The sequence below is a fragment of the Cnephaeus nilssonii genome (assembly GCF_951640355.1).
Source record: "Cnephaeus nilssonii genome assembly, chromosome: 22".
Taxonomy (NCBI): domain Eukaryota; kingdom Metazoa; phylum Chordata; class Mammalia; order Chiroptera; family Vespertilionidae; genus Cnephaeus; species Cnephaeus nilssonii.
Window position 1 is genome coordinate 9597759 of NC_137093.1, and position 19932 is coordinate 9617690.

Below are 19932 nucleotides of genomic sequence, written 5' to 3' on the forward strand. Positions count from 1 at the left end.
TGATGGGACCCTCTTTCCTAGGGCAGATCCCGTCCCCTTTTCCTGGGGGAGGAGAAGGACCCTCGGCGGGCTGTATCTCATGGCCGCACATGACTGCATTCATTTGTCTACACTCACAAAACCGGGGCTTTTATGAACCAGCTCTATCACATAAAAATGAAAAGACTTATCATTGCAACTCACTGACGAAACTGATTCACAAACTAAAAAGTGAAAAAAAGAAGAACGCCCGGGATCTGCCTAAACTGGGAAGTTTAATTCTCTAACTGTGCATTCATTGAGCTAGAATTGATTGGGCACCTCTGAACTGCTGGGACATTTCATTTCAGGAACCCGGTATCGCGTCAAGAGGCGGAGCTCACAAGCTTTGCAATCAGACAGATCTGGGATTGAATCTGGGTTCTGCCATGTCCCGTGTGATCTTGGCACCGTCCCTTCCCCTGTCTGATCTTTACCTTTTTTTTTTTTATTTATTTTTTTTTTTTATTTATTTTTTTTTTTTTAAATTTCTTTATTGATTAAGGTGTCACATATTTGTCCTCATCCCCCCATTCCCATCCCACACCCCTCCCCTTGGATGCCCCAACCCTCTGTTGAACTTAAGCATTGGTTAGGCTCATATGCATGCACACAAGACCTTTGGTTGATCTCTCCCCCCTCCCCCCACCCTCCCCTATCCTCCCTCTGAGGCCCGATAGTCCGATCGGTGCCTCCTTGTTTCTGGTTCTGTTCTTGTTCATCAGTCTATGTTGTTCATCATTTCCCCTAGATGAGCGAAATCATGTGTCACTAGAGATATACTTATAAGAATTGAATGTACGAGGAGCAATAATAGTTATGCTGACAGGCAAATGAATCAGTCTGTAGTGAGTTTCTTTCTGGACCAACAGTTCTTTTGAGACCCAATATCAATGTCCACCAGTTCGCTATGAGTACATGTCGGCACTGACCCCTCAGCTCTGGATGGTGGACAAATGGTGGTAATGCAGGTCCGACTCCCTCTGGTTTGGTCTCGGCCGGACCCAGGGGCACTGATTCACCCGGATCCAGGGGCCCACGGCCTCGCCCGGACCCGGGACCCAGGCTCACCCGGATCCAGGGGCCCGCGGCCTCGCCCGGACCCGGGACCCAGGCTCACCCGGATCCAGGGGCCCGCGGCCCCACCCGGACCCGGGACCCAGGCCCACCCGGATCCAGGGGCCCGCGGCCCCACCCGGACCCGGGGCCAGGCCCACCCGGATCCAGGGGCCCGCGGCCCCACCCGGACCCGGGGCCAGGCCCACCCGGATCCAGGGGCCCGCGGCCCCACCCGGACCCGGGGCCAGGCCCACCCGGATCCAGGGGCCCGCGGCCCCACCCGGACCCGGGGCCAGGCCCACCCGGATCCAGGGGCCCGCGGCCCCACCCGGACCCGGGGCCAGGCCCACCCGGATCCAGGGGCCCGCGGCCTCACCCGGACCCGGGGCCAGGCCCACCCGGATCCAGGGGCCCGCGGCCTCACCCGGACCCGGGGCCAGGCCCACCCGGATCCAGGGGCCCGCGGCCTCACCCGGACCCGGGGCCAGGCCCACCCGGATCCAGGGGCCCGCGGCCTCACCCGGACCCGGGACCCAGGCTCACCCGGATCCAGGGGCCCGCGGCCTCACCCGGACCCGGGACCCAGGCTCACCCGGATCCAGGGGCCCACGGCCTCACCCGGACCCGGGGCCAGGCTCACCCGGATCCAGGGGCCCACGGCCTCACCCGGAGCCAGGGGCCCGCGGCCTCACCCGGACCCGGGACCCAAGCTCACCCGGAGCCAGGGGCCCGCGGCCTCACCCGGACCCGGGACCCAAGCTCACCCGGAGCCAGGGGCCCGCGGCCTCACCCGGACCCGGGGCCAGGCCCACCCGGATCCAGGGGCCCGCGGCCTCACCCGGACCCGGGGCCAGGCCCACCCGGATCCAGGGGCCCGCGGCCCCACCCGGACCCGGGGCCAGGCCCACCCGGATCCAGGGGCCCGCGGCCTCGCCCGGACCCGGGACCCAGGCTCACCCGGATCCAGGGGCCCGCGGCCTCGCCCGGACCCGGGGCCAGGCCCACCCGGATCCAGGGGCCCGCGGCCTCGCCTGGACCCGGGACCCAGGCCCACCCGGATCCAGGGGCCCGCGGCCTCGCCCGGACCCGGGACCCAGGCTCACCCGGATCCAGGGGCCCGCGGCCTCGCCCGGACCCGGGACCCAGGCTCACCCGGATCCAGGGGCCCGCGGCCTCGCCCGGACCCGGGACTTTTTTTTTTTTTTTTTTTTTTTTTTTAAATATATTTTATTGATTCTTCACAGAGAGGAAGGGAGAGGGACAGAGAGTTAGAAACATCGATGAGAGAGAGTCATCGATCAGTTGCCTCCTGCACACCCCCCACCGGGGATATGCCTGCAACCAAAGTACATGCCCTTGACCGGAATCGAACCCAGGACCCTTGAGTCCGCAGGCCGGCGCTCTATCCACTAAGCCAAACCAGCCAGGGCTGATCTTTACCTTTAATGTCTTTAAAATGGGGATAATGCTATCCATGTCACTGTGCTGTGTTGGGGAGGAAATGAAATGATGCACAGCACAGTCATCTCTGTATCACTGGGTGGTAAACGGCCTCATCGATTTAATTTCACATGAAAGAGAAGTCCTTTGGCTCTGGGTCCTGGAAGTTTGCGTTTGATGCTGATAGGCAGAAACCTCGGAGAGGGAGAGAGAGGCATGGACGACGGAGGGAACAGGGTGAAGGGACAGACAGAGGCAAACGTTAAAGTCCCAGCGCATGTGTGGGAGAAGCCCGTCAAAACCCCTTTGGCCTCCCAGGAAAGGTTAAGACCCGTTTCTGCGCTGAGGAGCCTGTACTCAATGCCAGAGACAATAGGGAGCCACAGAGGTTGTAGAGCAGGAGAACGACTTCAAGGCACACTGCCTTTGTTAGCCATCAAATGAACTGCGTGCTGAGCAGAGAACAGTGCGTTTAAGACACAAAAGACCAGGCCAGAATCTTAGCGAGGCTTTTGGGGAAGAGGAGGAGTTGGAGAGAGAGAAGCCAGGAAGAATGGGGCTCACTGGTGCTGCGAATTTCACCAAGAAGCACAGGCAGGGAGTCCTTTATCCATCAACTCCGTGGGGAGGACAGCAGCAGCATTTCCTAAGGGGTGGGCAGCGGAACCTGCTGCAAACCCTTCAGACACTCCAATTCAGGCAGGTGATTAAAAAGCACTTTTTACAGCTGAGTGCTTCTCTCTCCTTTAGCTATCGCTATTCAGTACATCTTCAATTTAACATAAAACTGCATTAGCCCGTTTCTTGAGCCAACAGGAGGGGGAAGAAATCGCTGCTGGCTTTTTAATATGCCCTCTTAGACTGCAAAGAAAAGGGGGGGAAAAAGGATAATTATGTACATCAGCATATTGCTCAGCCCCCGCGTTAACCAACGTCCTGAACAATTTCTCTGGCTTCCATTAATTCCGCGCAACTATTATCTAAAATTATTACAGCAAGCAAAGGCAAGCAGGGTATAATGAATAGATTATTTAAATAAATTGCCATGGGTGTGCTGTATAGGCAATCTGAGGGTGATGAATTGTTAGAGCTGGAAGGCACTTCAGAAATTCCGCCATCAAATCCATTCATTGTACAAAGGGAATGGAGCTGAGGGGCCGAGCAACTTCTGCAAGTCACACAGCAAGCTAGGGTCTTTTTTAAAAATATTTTTTTTATTGATTTTTTTACAGAGAGGAAAGGAGAGGGATAGAGAGTTAGAAACATCGATTCAGCTGCCTCTTGCACACTCCCTATTGGGGATGTGCCTGCAAATCAAGGTACACGCCCTTGACAGGAATCGAACCTGGGACCCTTCAGTCCACAGGCGGATGCTCTAGCCACTGAGCCAAACCAGTTAGGGCAACAAGCTAGAGTCTTGATGCAGGGAAGTGGCACATATAAGGCGGGGTGTTCAGCCACGTGAGATGCCTTTGATGTTGACTGTCGGCCACCCACTGAGCTAAGCTCTTTCAATGTACTGTCGTAGCTAATCCACACAACAGTCCTATGAAGTAGGTGCTGCTTTTCATGCCCATTTTACAGATGAGAAAACCAAGATTCAAAGGAGTGTCTTGCCCAAGGACCGGCAGCTGGTAAATGGTAAAGCTAGAGTCTGAGCCCAAGTCTAACACAAACCTATGCCCTTGTCACAAGCGTATACGCAAATCAGAACATGAACTCTGAAAGGAGTCGAAATACACCGCCAGGGAGGCCACTCTGGCAGAAGCGCTATTCTGAGCTGCCGGCAACTGAAAAACAGCCAACACGGCCCACTACCCGTTCTGCCTAAAAAGGCAGGTGTCAAGTCCCTTTGTAAAGGAGACAGAAGTTTCCATTTGTCAAGTGTCCCCCCCTCACATACCAGGAAAAGGAGAAGGACTTATCACCGGAGATTACTTGAGTCTGCATAACAAGCCTAACTAACCAACCCCCTCTACCACACACTGCCTGGGAACCAGAGGGTAACTTGTGAGTGAAATAACTGTGGGACGCAGGAGCCAAAGGCAACTAACTCAACCCAACACTTTCCTTGCACAAACGGGAAACACGGGGAGTCAGAGGTTAAGAGGACACAGGCGACTAGTGGCAAAACAACCACAAAATGGACAAAACCCAGGTCAGCTGACTCCCTTTTATTCATTCAACAAACGTATTTTGAGCACTTCCTAGTGCCAGGCAGTACACTAGGGGCTGGAGAGACAGCACTGAGGAAGAGAGATGCAGGACCTACCCCTCAGAGCACTGAGTCTAAGGGGAAGTACCAGAGTTAGGAGAACACATATCAGTGAGAAGTAATCTAGCCTGCGATCAGGGAAGGCTTCCTTGAGGAGGAGGCGTTAAAGTTCAGACCTAAAGGCCTGGCTAAGTAGCTCAGTTGTTAGAGCGTCATCCCGATACGCCAAGGCTGCAGGTTTGATCCCTGGTCAGAGCACATACAAGAGTCAACCAATGAATGCATGAATGAGTGGAACAACAAACCAATGTTTCTCTTTCCCCCTTTCTCTCTCTCTCTCTCTCTCTCTCTCTCTCTCTCTCTCTCTCTCAAATTTAAAAAAAAAAAAAAAGGACCTAAAGACAATTGAAAAGATGGAAAGGAGACATTCTGGCAGAACCAGGTATTAAATATTTCTATGACCCTGGGCAAACTGCCTAATCTCCCACGAGCTCATGTTCCACGTCTTTAAAGGTGGATAATAAATAACATAATAGACAGCACTCAATAAATGTTAGTTCCCCTTGTGTTCCCCAGGAAGGTGTCCTTCCAATCTAACATGCCATTCTAGGAGGAAAAAAGTGTTGGGTATATATATCACCTGAAAACACAAGCCATATTTGTTTTCTTATCCATTCTGTAATACTGATTGAGCACTGGCTACAGCTCAAAAGCTTTTGTATCCATGGATGTGGCATCCCTATTCATCAATTCTAACAGAGAATGTACCAGTCAGCTTAGGCTACGTTATGCTGCAGTAACAAACATGCCAAAATCTCCGTGGCTTAATGCAACAAACGTTTACTTCTCTCTCACAAAGAGTCTGCTGTGGGCCCAGGTAAGTCAGAAATCCAGGTTAAAATGATACTGCAATTCCACATTTTCAACATGAGGCCTTCACACGCCACACAGTAGAAAAAAAGAAAGCACACACAGAGCACTCACACCCACTTTCCTATGCTTAGGCCTAGAGGTAACACACACCCCTCTGCTCACAGCTCATTGGTCAGACCCAGTCACATGGCCCCATTTAACTGCAGGGGGGTGGGGGCTGGAAATACAGCAGAGCACTTGGGCCACTTGCTGAGCATTCCTATCTCTGCCACCAAGACATCTCTGTTTATTGAACACTTACTATGTGACAGTGGGGGCACATACAAGTAGGCTATAACTATACCTTCAGTATATGCCCGTATGGGTCCGACGTGGACAGCCTGGCTAAGGCTCCTGAATTAAGACCAGAATGTGGCAGATACACACATAAAACCACAGGTAAAAAGAAATAAATAATGGTCCATCGTAGATCTGAGTTCTCAAAACCAGGGTAGGAGTTTTGCCAAGTAACCCGTCCCAGCAGCTTGGCAGCATCCAAGCAATGGTTTTATCTCTACACGCAAGTCACCAAAAATAATGCAGTGCACCGACATTCAGCCACACAGTTCCCACCGCACCTGTAGGAGCGGCCTGACCCAGATTTCTATACCGGGTCCTGTTCCGAGAGTAAAAAGTCCAGCCCGTCTCAGCCTGTGCCTAGCTAGTAGCAAGGTTCAGCTCAAATACAATAAAACTCACCAGAGGTCTCAAACTCAATGCCGACAGGGGCCACAAAATGAGAGGGGTAGCCTCCTGGGATGGGGGCAAACGAGGCGACTTGTCAACACCACCTAAGTATTGCTACTTGGCATTATTTTTAAATTTCCAAGAGAAGTTGCAAATTTATATGTGACATCACTTAGGTTTTTTTTAATGTGGGAATTAAAGTATTAAAAACAATCTTTAGATTAAACAAGATATATTTACTGTCCAGATTTATCCAGTGGGCCTGCCGTGGAGGGGGCTCGCGGGGAAGCCGGGCCCCGGTTCCTCTGTTTAAGCACCAGAACAATGCAGGCTGGAGCCTTAAGCAAATCTGAGCCCCCATCACCACCACCACCACCAAAAGTAGCCATAAAGGGCCAGCTGGTGTGACTCAGTGGTTGAGTGCCGACCTATGACCCAGGAGGACATGGCTCGATTCCCAGTGAGAGCACATGTCTGGGTTGTGGACTCAATCCCCGGTAGGAGGCATGCAGGAGGGGGCTGATCAATGATTCTCTCTCACCATGGATGTTTCTATCTCTCTCTCCCTCTCCCTTCCTATCTGAAATCAATACGTATATATATTTTAAAAGTAGCCATAAAAGAGAAAAGCTGGCACCAGCCAACATGCCTCCCAACCAGGGACTGGTTGTTTATCCAGCTGCTCAATGAAATATTATATATCCATGAAAAATGCGACTCCTGAAGGCAGGAAGGACAGAGAGACATGCTCAGGAGAAAATGCAGGGTACAAAGTGTTATGCACAACTCACCACCAGAACCCAATTAAAAAATGGGCAAAGGACCTGAATAGACACTCATCCAAAGAGGACACACAGATGGACAACAGACATGAAAAGATGCTCAACATCACTAATCACCAGAGAACTGCAAATCTAAACCACATGAGGTATCACCTCACACCTGTCAGTATGGCTACCATCAATAATCAACAAACAGGAAGTGTTGGTGAGGATGTGAAGATAAGGGACTCCTCATGCACTGTTGGTGGGAATGCAGACTGGTACAGCCATTATGGAAAACAGTATGGAGGGTCCTCAAAACATTAAAAATGGGCCCTGACCGGTTTGGCTCAGTGACTGGAGCGTCGGCCTGCGGACTGAAGGGTCCCAGGTTCGATTCTGGTCAAGGGCATGTACCTTGTTTGCGGGCACATGCCCTGTGGGGAGTGTGCAGGAGGCAGCTGATCAATGTTTCTCTCTCGTCGATGTTTCTAACTCTCTGTCCCTCTTCCTTCCTCTCTGTAAAAAATCAATAAAATATATTTTTTTAAAAAATTAAAAATGGAATTGCCTTATGACCCAGGGATTCCACTTCTGGGAATATATCTGAAGGAACCCAAAACACTAATTTGAAAGAATATATGCACCCCCATGTTCACTGCAGCATTATTTACAATAGAGGCCCAGTGCATGAATTCATGCATGGGTGGGGTCCCTTGGGGTGGACTGCAGAGATCTGAAATCAATAAAAACATATTTAAGAAAAAAGATATGGAAGCAACTCAAGTGCCCAACAACAGACAAGTGGATAAAAAAGCTGTGGTGCATATACACAATGGAATACTACTCGGCCATAAGAAAATAATTAAATCTTACCTTTAGCAACAATATGGATGGACCTAGAGGGTATTATGCTAAGTGAAATAAGTCAGACAGAGAAAGACAAATACCATATGATTTCGCTTGTATATCGATCTAAATAACAAAATAGAAACAGACTCACAGACACAGAGAACAGACTAATGGTTGCCAGAGAGGCGGGGGGGCGGGGGGGCGGGGGAGAGGGGCGGGTTTAGGGGACTGAGTGAAAAAGGTGAAGGAATTAAGAAGTACAAATTTGATGGAGTTTCCTCAAAAAACTAAAAATGGAACTCCCATTTGACCCAGTGATCCCACTTCTAGGACTATATCCCAAGAAATCAGAAACACCAATCAGAAAGGATATGTGCACCCCTATGTTCATAGCAGCACAATTCACCATAGCTAAGATTTGGAAACAGCCTGAGTGCCCATCAGCAGATGAGTGGATTAAAAAACTGTGGTACATCTACACAATGGAATACTACGCTGTAGTAAAAAAGGAGTTCTTACCATTTGCAAAGCGTGGATGGACCTGGAGAGCATTATGCTAAGTGAAATAAGCCAGTCAGAGAAAGACAAATATCACATGACCTCACTCATTTGTAGAATCTAATGAACAACATAAACTGATGAACAAAAACAGATCCAGAGACAGAGAAGCATCGATCAGACCATCAAACCTCAGAGGGAAGGTAGGGGAGGGTGGGGGTAAGAGGGAGAGATCAACCAAAGGACTTGTATGCATGCATATAAGCCTAACCAATGGACACAGACACCAGTGGGGTGAGGACATGAGTGGGGGGTATGGGGGGGTAATGGGGGAATAAGGACACATATGTAACACCTTAATCAATAAGGAAATTTTTTAAAAAAGAAGTACAAATCGGTAGTTACAGAATAGTCAGGGATGTAAATTACAGCATAGGGAACATAGTCAATAATACTGTAATAACTATATATGCTGACAGGTAGGTACTGGAAAACGGGGGTGGGGTCACTGTGTAAAGTATATGATGGTCTAACTACTATGCTGTATATCTGAAACTAATACAGAATAATATTGAATATAAACTATAATTGAAAAAAATTTTAAGTGTTATGCACAATATAAATAGCCTGTATATTGAAACTATAGATCAAAAAAAGAGAAAGGAAATGTACCAAAATATCTCTATAACTCTTTGGGTTGGCAGGATTATTAATAGCTTTCTTATTTTTCAAGTCATTTAATGGGTTTGGCCTCTTCATAACAAGAGGAGAGCAATACATATTAAAAATTAAACATTTGGCCCTGGCCAGTGTGGCTCAGTTGGTTGAGCACTGTCCCATGCACCAAGAGGTCACAGGTTCAATTCCCGGTGAGGGTCAGGGCACCTGCCTGGGTTTCGGGCTCTCCTGCAGCAGATCCATGTTTCTCTCTCTCTCTCCCTCTCCCTTCCTCTCTCTCTCTCTCTCAAACCAATAAAAACATAGTCTTTTTTTTTAATTAAACATTTGTTGGTGTGTGTGTCAAAGAATTTTAGATCTGGAAAAAATGTTAGTGATCATCTAGTCTAAAAGTTCCCACTCAACAGAAGAGGAAACTAAAGACCAGAGAGGCTGCATAACTTTCCCAAGGTCACACAGCGGGGGAGCCACAAAACTGGGATTGAACTCAAGTGTCTTCCATGTTAGTTCAGGTTCAAGCGCAGCAGGTCACTGATCCAGGCATTAATATAGAGGGGAGGAAAACTAAACAAAAAGGAAAAGGAGGGAGGGAAAGAGGGGGGGAAATCTTAAAACTTTTCCCACCTACCTATGTCCCCCACCCCCCAAAAAACAAACCATTTTGAGTTATCTGCGGACCTGCTCATTTCCATAAAGGCTGATCATCCTAATTTTGTCAAGACTCTGCAAAACATTTCCTCTCCCTAATATTCCCCAAGGTAAGAAAACTTGCAGGAAGAAACCAAAGAACAATTTTTGCCTCCTAATTTAATTACCACCCTTTTTGCCTATCAGGGCGCTCACCCAGCACTTGGATTTCAATGTTCCCCTCGAAGCCGATGTGCAATGCAGTGGATGTGGAATTAAGAAAAGTTAATTCTGAATGCCAGTGTAGTTCCTGTGGGAGAACATGCTTCTATAATTTACCTTCCCGATCCATTAGCGCTTTGACAGTGTAAGAATTTAATAATTTAGTCACATCTCACTTCTTGCAAACCAAGCTGCACAAATTTGCTAATAAAAATGCTATCTTGCCCTAACTGGTTTGGCTCAGTGGATAGAGCGTCGGCCTGTGGACTCAAGGGTCCCAAGGTTCGATTCCGGTCAAGAGCATATGCCCAGGTTGCGCGCTCAATTCCCAGTAGGGTGCATGCTGATCAATGATTCTGCTCATCATTGATATTTCTATCTCTCTCTCCCTCTCCCTTCCTCTCTGAAATCAATAAAAATATTTTTAAAAGGCTATCTCAACTAAACTATATCAACATGCAAATCACCTAACTCTTATACAAAATATGGAAATCATGTTAGCTAAATCCTTGGTTTAAAATGCCTTTTCTGGAGGGGACTATTTTCATGAAGTCACAAAAAGTTCAAGAAGGGTTTGGGAGATGGGAAAACTTGAGGAGTGGGCAGGGGAGACAGAAAGAGACATGGAGAGAAAGAGAATTTAATGTTAAGTCCACAGAGAAATGGAGAGATAAGCAGAGGGGAACAGAGACACAAACATACAAAGAGAGAGAGAGACAAAGAGATCAAAATGGAGACTGGGAGGCAGACAGAGGCAAAGACAGATAGGAAGACAAAGAAACAGACAGAGAGCCCGACCAGTGTGGCTCTGTGTTTGAGCGGCGACCTATGAACCAGGAGGTCACAGTTTGTTCAACCCCCAGTGTGGGGCGTGCAGGAGGCAGCTGATCAATGATTCTCTCTCATCATCGATGTTTCTATCTCCCCCTCCCTTTCCCTTCCTTTCTGAAATCAATAAAAATATATTTAAAAAAATAGAGAGAGAAGGAGGGAGAGAGGGAGGGAGATATGCTGGTCTTCCTTCAACTTTAATGCTCACATCAGGTCGTCGTCGTCGTCATCATCATCATCCTAACAAACCATAGACCGTCTATCACCTGGGTTCAGTGTGTCCACCAAGGTCATGAACAAGGTCAAAGCAAACGGAGGATCTGAGCCTCGCCCATGGAGGCAGAGCCTAGCGGTGCATTCTAGGCAAACTAGTCCCAAAAGCATCCGCTCTCTGCCTCCTGACCAGACAGGCCTCCCAGGGAGCGAGAGGGGAATTTCGCACAGCTCTGACGCGCTCATATCATCAAGCTGATGGCTGCAGGCCGGGGAAAACAAGCGCAGAGTGCTTTCAAAACCCGCACGCTCTCTCGCCACTGAGATCTGAGGACATCCGATGTGGCCATCGGCGCAAAGCCAAGCTCTGCTTGGCCCCCAGACTTCACAGACGGGCCTTCACAACCTCGGGGTTTGGCCTGAATTTACTCTATCAGCTGATAGTACACAATAAAGAAAAAATGATAGCGGTTATAATATCAACAAGCTTTTTTTTTTTTTTAGACCATTGATTGTGTGGCAGGCATTGGACAGAACTTTACAAGAAGTATGTCAGTCCATGGTCACCACAAAACTTCTGCATTTCAGGAACGGCATTCTTTAAGGCAAAACAACGGCGGCTCAGAGGAGCTAAGTGTTTTGTCCAAGAGCACGCAGCTAATGGGTCGGGGAGACAAGTTTAAACCCGTCAATCAGCTCAACCACAATGCCTCTCTTCCAAGTCTCTACTATGCAGGTTCAGTTCATTAAAGACTGTAGCTCCAAGGCGCCAGGGAAATTATTCTGAAATTCACAATGTTCCCTTTCTCAAGGGGCTTTGCATGTGCTGTTCCCTCTACCTGAATGCTTTTCCTTTCCACAAAAATTCTGCTAGTGAAGAATTTCATAAAGGAGAAAAACTACTCTGTTTTTGCTCATCACTCTATTCATAGTACCCTGGCCCATAGTAGGCGATTTTTTATGTGTTTAATTAATTAATGAGTGAGTGAGTGAATGACATAACTAAAAATATATGTCAGAATCAAGATTAGAAATATGAAGATGGGAGTCCTAGCTGGTCTTGCTCAGTGGTTAGAGCGTTGGCCTACAGACTGAAGGGTCCCGGGTTCAATTCTGGTCAAGGACGCATGCCCAAGTTGCAGGCTGGATCCCCAGTAGGGGATGTGTAGGAGGCAGCCAGTCAATGATGAGAAAATGCCTTAAGAAACAGGTAAGGGAGTTGAAAAATCACCTCTAGGGATGAACTAGGAAAGAAGCAGAAAACTAATATTTTGTTATAAATATATTACCGTATTTTCTGGCGTATAAGACGACTGGGCGTATAGAAGATTTTCCTGGGTTAAAAAGTCATCTTATACGCCAGAAAATATGGTATAATCTGACTTTTAAACTATGTGCTTAGAGTATTTCAATACAATTAAATCATAAAAAATTGAAAGTAATTATCAGAATCTTTTTAATATAAGAAGAAAAATGAAAGGGAGGGAAAGAAGAAGTTTTACAAATGGAAAGAAAATTAGGGGAAATGTCACTGAGAAGGTGTCCGAGAGGGAAATTGCTCCATGTCAAGGGAACACGTGTTCTCCAACCCATCATGTCCCCACCACTCTTCTATTTTTCTGGTCTAGCCTGCTTGTGGATATTTCATGCCTGGATGCTATAAGCAGTTGAGTTTGCAGCTCCTAGATGTCAAAAAGTGGCTAGTTCAGACTAAAATGTGAGTGGCTGCTATGTTTACCTTTTTTTTTTTTTTAATAGGCACTTATTGAACCTATCAAGATCCCAAATGCCGGGATTCATAGGAGACATATTTTTTAGTTCCTCTCAGACTATGTTTATACTCTTTACTCTCTCTTCAATTCAGGTTCGACCAAAAGGACAGAAATTCAGTTCCAGGCATTCCACCTCCAAAGGACTTCTGTAGATCTTTCCAGATTTCTCTGCATTCTAATTTTTGTTGTTTTGGTTTGGTGTGGTTGTTTTTTGTCTGATGTTAGGATTTTTTTAGTTTTGTTTTTGGATATGGGTGATGGTTTGTTTGTTTTCTGTGGGAGTTTTTGTTCTGTTTGTTTTTGCCTTTTTTAAGACTCATTGTTAGCTGCTGGCAACTAGAGTCCTGTTTCTCCAAAGAATCTTGGCCGCTGACAAAATAAGGAATGCACCGCTCCCTTTGATTGGCACCTACTTTTGAAAGCTTCTGTGTCCCTCCGTGGCTCTGAGGTAACAAGCACAGACAGCCCAGTACGCTGGGGTCACACAGGAAGCCCCGTTAGCTTTGCATAATAAAATGCTGCACAGTTGGAAAAGGTCTCATGCTGGGCCCATTTTCCTAGCTGTTTGGCACCTGCAAAGGGACAAATGACTTTGAATTGAGGGGTGGCAGTGAGAGAAACAAAGGCATCCAGCGTCAGATGCTCTTTGTACCGCGAGCTTGAGAACACTGTAACGCAAAAGGAGAGAGAGATTTGTTGCTGGAGGCTGGTGTCTAAGAGACTGAATCTCTACTTGACTCAGTTACATTTGATTCAGGACTTCCTGAGCATCATTGTGTGAAAGGCAGTACGTCTGACGTGCGGGGATGCAACGATGAGGAAGGCAGAGCCACATCTCTCAAGGACCGTGAAGTTTAGTATGGAAAATCAGACAATACCAAAAAAAGTGATGATAAATATGGTTTCCAACTCTGTATGGGTCATCTTATCTCTCCTGCCAAGCATTTATCCTCCCCTGCCCCCCCCCCCCTTTTTTCTTTTTTTTTTTTTTTTTTGGTAAGCACCAACATGCTCCCAATCTCAAGCTTTATGGTCCAGGTGAGCCAGCCCCCAATATCCCTTCTGCCGCCTGCGAGAGATCAACTTGCAATTACATTGTTTGAGGCCCTGGATCCAACCATACCAGAAATCCTCCCCATGAGTCTTTTCTGAGCCATCAAGCTATAAAGTCCCTTTTCGATTATTTGTTTGTTTTGCCTGAGTTGGTTGAAGTTATCTCTTTTAACTGAAAGAGTCCTGACTAATGAAAATACAGACAAATGCTCTTACTTATATTAACTTCTTTCCTCTTCGAAACAATCCCAAGGGGAAAACAAACAAACAAACAAACAAACCTGTAGGTTTTACAAGAAAGAACACAACTCAGGGCCCTAAAGAGGGTACAACCAGTCCTGTCGGTTTTACTGTGTCCTGCAACCGAGCAATCCTAAAGAAAATCCTGCCCTCCACCAGTTATCTGGGGCGAGGTCAGAGCCTCGCGGTGCTGAGACAAGAGCTCTGAGTACGATCAATCGAGAGAAGAGCGTGAACCTGGAGGCAGCAAGACCTCTCAGAAGGCAGGCTGATAAAACTTATCCAGACAAAAAGGCCCAGAACAGTGCTTCTCCAACTTCAATATGTGTATGGACCGGCTGGGGTGCTCATTGAAATCCAGAGTCCAATTCCGTAGGTCTGAGGCAAGGCATTTCTAGACAGCTCTCGAGTGATGCCGATAGTGCTGAACCAGAATCACACTTAAAAATATGTGTGTGTGTGTGTGTGTGTGTGTGTGTGTGTGTGTGTATAAAATTGATTTCAGAGAGGAAGGGAGGAGAGAGATAGGAACATCAATGATGAGAGAGAATCATTGATCAGCTCCCTCCTGCACAACCCACCGGACACGTGCCCTAACCAGGAATCGAACTGTGACCTCCTGGTTCATAGGTCGACACTCAACCACTGAGCCAGGCCAGCTGGACCAGAACCACACTTTAAATGGCCAGGGCTTAGACCAGGGCAGTGAACAACCAGAGGTTTAGGACAGAGGTGGCTGTTGAACATATTTTATTTGGTTCATACAACATTATTAAAAATTTAAAAATTGTTATTGAAACTAGTTTCCCTGGAGAAACCAAGATGGCGGCAAAGGTAAACACCTAAACTGCTGCCTCGCAAACAATTTCAAAACTACAACTAAAGGACAAAACCGACATCATCCAGAACCACAGGAAGGCTGGCTGAGTGGAAATTCTACAACTAGAGGGAAAGAGAAAAGCACACTGAGACTCAGAGGAGCTGTGGAAGGCAGAGGTGCGGAAGTAAAGGCAGAGGTACAGAGGCACACGCGCGCACTGGCAACTGAGTACGCGGCTGGCTTTCTCAAGCGGGAGGGAGACAAAAGCTCCCGACTGCTCTGAACTCCAGTTCCAGGCGACACTCTGGGGACCCAGACTCATACGGGGAGAAACTTGACTGTCTGGCAGTGGGCGAAACTCGAGGACAGCTTTCTCTCAGAGGTGCTTGCAGCGATTACAGCAGGACACTGAGAACCAGGGGGCTCTTAGGGCAGGGCTGACCAGAAGCCATTGCTGTTTGCTCTGCCCTGAGATCCCACCCCACAAAGCCATAGCTGTTTGCTCCGCCCTGAGACTCCGCCCCAGTCAAGCTGAGCACAGAGGCTTTTGCATATGAATGACCTGGTCCTTTGAAATCTAAATTTACCTATCAAACTGCAGCTGAGTCAGAGAGACCCAGAACATCCAAAAGAAGGCCCAAGGCCCCGCAGCAGCTTGCATTGCTTCACAGCTGGGCCTCATCTGGGAACCTCCAAACCCCAAACAAAGAAGAGGAATCTGCAGTTCTCTTCGTAGCTCCTGCTGGGTGGCCTCAGGCAGAGGCTAAATTAGCACCTCCTTGGAGATCCAAGAGCCAGTGTACCCAGGGGTCAGAGTGGGACCATCCAGATTACAACTCCTCAGATCCATAAGGGACACACTCAGGGGGCAGACTCAGTGAGCACCAAAGCCCCACTGAAGCAAGTCTTGTCTCATAAGGGTGTCTCCAGCACAGAAGTTCTCCCATCATAGACACAGCTGATCCTCACAGCCAGTTGGCCTGGAGGTCAATTCCTCCCAGGGATACCAACAACAATCAAGGCTTAACTACAACAAGACTGTGCACACAGCCCACAAAGGGGTGCACCAAGAGTGTCCACCTCAGGTAACTGGGGAGGCTGAGCCACTGGGCCTTATAGGACACCTAGCACACAAAGCCACTCTATCAACTCAGGGAAGTAGCCAAAATGCGGAGACAAAGAAACAGATCACAAATGAAAGGAATGGAGGAAAGCAAATGACTGGATATAGAGTTCAAAACCACGGTTATAAGGTTTTTCAAAAATTTTTTAGAAAAGGCCGATAAATTTAGTGAGACCCTCAAGGATATGAAAAAGGACCAACTGAAAATTAAGCATACACTGACTGAAATAAAAAATATTATACAAAGATCCAACAGCAGACTAGAGGATTGCAAGAATCAAGTCAAAGATTTGAAATACAAAGAAGCAAAAAACATCCAACCGGAAAAACAAAAAGAATCCAAAAATATGAAGATAGTGTAAGGAGCCTCTGGGACAACTTCAAGCATACCAACATCTGAATTATGGGGGTGCCAGAAGAAGAGAAAGAGCAAGATACTGAAAACCTATTTGAAGAAATAATGACTGAAAACTTCCCCCACCTGGTGAAAGAAATAGACTTACAATCCAGAAAGCGCCGAGAACCCCAAACAAAAGGAATCCAAAGAGGACCTCACCAAAACACATCATCATTAAAATGCCAAGAGCAAAAGACAAAGAGAGAATATTAAAAGCAGCAAGAGAAAAACAGTTAGTTACCTACAAGGGAGCACCCATACGACTGTCAGCTGATTTCTCAACAGAAACTATGCAGGCCAGACGGGAGTGGCAAGAAATATTCAAAGTGATGAATAGCAAGAACCTACAACCAAGATTACTCTACCCAGCAAAGCTATCATTCAGAATTGAAGGTCTGATAAAGAGCTTCACAGATAAGAAAAAGTTAATGGAGTTCATCACTGCCAAACCAGTATTATATGAAATGCTGAAGGGTATTCTTTAAGAAGAGGAAGAAGAAGAAAAAGGTAAAGATAAAAATTATGAACAACAAATACATATCTATCAAGTGAATCTAAAAATCAAGTGAATAAAAAATCTGATGAACAGAATAAACTGGTGAATATAATAGAATCAGGGACATAGAAAGGGAGTGGACTGACAATTCTCAGGGGAAAGGGGTGTGGGGGGTGCAGGAAAAGACTGGACAAAAATCGTACACCTATGGATGAGGACAGTGGGGGGAGGGGTAAGGCAGAGGGTGGGGTGGGAACCGAGTGGAGGGGAGCTATGGGGGGGGGGGGGGGGGAAGAGGACCAATGTAATAATCTGAACAATAAAGATTTATTAAAAATGAAAAAAAAAACTAGTTTCCCTGTTTTTGTATATGTTTGAAACTTTTCATTATAAAAGGCGGTCTTAAGTTTAAATTAATTGCCAAAACCTAACGGTGATTTTACATAAATGCCCCAATTTCTGGCTTCCAGAGAAATTATCGATCTGGTTGCATGGGGCCCACAATCCTGCCTGGCAATGGTGATCTTCCCAGTGGCTGCCAGGGGGCCCCCGGTCCATCTGCTCAGCACAGCACAGTGACTAAGGGCTTGGACCTGGACCCACCCGACCTAGGTTCCCATCCTGACTCGGCACTTTCTCTCCATGATTTGGGGCAAGTGACTTTTACCTTGCTGTGCCTCAGTGTCCCTATCTGTGAAATGGGAGCGATTACAAGTAGCAACCTGGAGAGGGGCGCGTTGGAATAATTCAATAAAGAACCCAAAGCAAAGTGCTTTAGACGGTGCCTAGCATACAGCTGGGACTAGGTAAGGGCTGGGATCATGATCCATATGTTGGTCCTTGTATGCAACCCCTGGTTTAGGTGGTGAAATGCTGGTAATAGGATACTGTCAGTGGGTGAGGCCAGGAAGACCCCTCTGACTAGTTATGGAGACTACAGTCCCCCGGGTCGGGGGTAGGGATGGAGGTAAAAAATTGATGCACCCCAGCAGATGGCCACTGGAGTCTCTACATGTCCACATTCCAGCACTTCCGGGGTCTCCCCTCTTCCTGTTAGACCAGGGCCTACCCTGAGGTGAGGACAGCTGGCTCCAGGCAACCCCTGGGGCCCCGGAGAAGGCGCACACCCAACACCCTGCGGCTCCCCCGCTGGGGAAGAGGGACTCTGCTCCGAACCCAGGCCGCTGCGCCCGCCCGAGGGACCGCTCGCACCCGGCGACCACCTGTTTTCCGCGCGCCGACGCGCACACCCTGGCAGGGACCCGCCCCCCGAAACCGGGTCGGAGCCCACGCGTCCTGCGCCTTCTCGCCGCCGCGGACCTGTTCCGTCGTCGCCCCACCCCCCGTTCTAGCGCATCCTCCGGCTCCAGCAGCCCCGTTCCCGGGACGCGTGCTGTGTCCGCCTCCCCGTCCCAGATAACGCCCCCCCACACACACACAACTCCCTACCCAGAGCCGGCTGCCGCTCCGGAGACCGGACCGCGGCGGCCGGTCCCCTTCCCCGCAGCCCGGCCCTGCCTACCTTCCCCGACCGCAGCGACGGTGGGCCCGCCGTCCCTCCTCCGCCGCCTCCAGCGGCGTCGCCACCAGCGCCGCAAAACCACCTGCGCGTGACCCTCGATCGCCGGCCCCCACCACGTGCGCGCGCTCTGCCCTTAGATGTGGGGCCAGGGGGAGCTCATGAAGGGCTGATGAGCCGCCCCGGCTCCCTCCTCCTCCTCCACCGCCGCCACCAGAAAAGTTGTCTCCGCAGTTGCGTTTCTCCGCGGGCAGAACCATTTCCCACGTTCCTCCCTCCCCCGCGCGTGCGTTCCCCGCTGATGCTCAAATGCAGAGTGCCCCTGGGCTGTGCACCTGCGGTCCGTCCACCAGCAACACCTTTCCCGTCTCCCAAGGTCCTCAACGGGAAATCAAGGGCTGGGAGGCCTGGGGGGGGGGGGGGGGGGGGTCCTGGCGAGTCAGCCTCCACCTCTAGAAGAAACTGCCAGCTCCAACGTGCAGGGTTTTTCATCGGGGCTTAAAGCACCTAAAGTGGACTTTGAGCCGGTTTATTTCACCCCTTTGTGACCCACATGAAATAGAGTCGTTGTTCCAAGTCGTAAAGGAATGGTCTGTGCTCAGAACAGTGTCTGGCACGTGGTAGGCACTCCATGATGTTAGCTATTGTCATCTATTATTATTGTCCGCCTGCCTTCGGCGGGACGCCCTCGCCAAAGCGGAAATGGAACAGAGCAGGGTGGGAACCATCTCCTTTTCTTCCTCTTTAGGGTGAGTAAGGTCACCGGAGGATTGTGGCCAAGGGTTAGCCTGCAGACTCTGTTCTGTCTGGTTTAGTCGGTGTTTTAGAAAAAAACGTGAGTTAACTGCCAATACGTAAAAACTCAGAGATCACAACAATGTGGGGCTTTTCAGTAACTCTTTGAAAAATAGAAGGTTGGGACCACACTGAGTCCACCTTCCTGGAGGCGGGAGCTCACAAGGGGGCGGAGAGGGGGCTCTTTAAACAGGTGTTTCCTCTGATTGGTCAGTTTCCATGGGTCTCACTGCCCTCATTTATAAGACCTGTGGGCCCCTGGAGGCCACTGTGGCCTAAGACCCAATGCTGAGCTTTCTCCAGTTTCCCCCAAGAAATTGCTGTCCTTATCCCCATTTTACAGATAAGGAAACTGAGGCTCAGAAAAGTCGAGTCAATTGGCCAAGGTCACACAGCTAATTAAGAGCAAAACTGAAACTTGAACCCAGTCTTAATGCCCCAGGTGCCTTAGCAGGATAAGGAAAAGCAGAAAAGGGGGAAAGTGGTTTACACCAAGCTGTCTTTCTGAAAGGACCATTGTTATTAATAGCACCCTTGGCCAATTTGTTGAGATTGCTTAACAAGAATTTAAATGTTAGCTTCACCTACATTGGCAGTACCCTCTCCCACACTCACTCTCCACCTCCTTATTTTTCTCATGGAAGCACTTTGAAAAATTCTAACGCTTTAACTAAAATCGAAAATGTTTCTTATTTCATCCACCC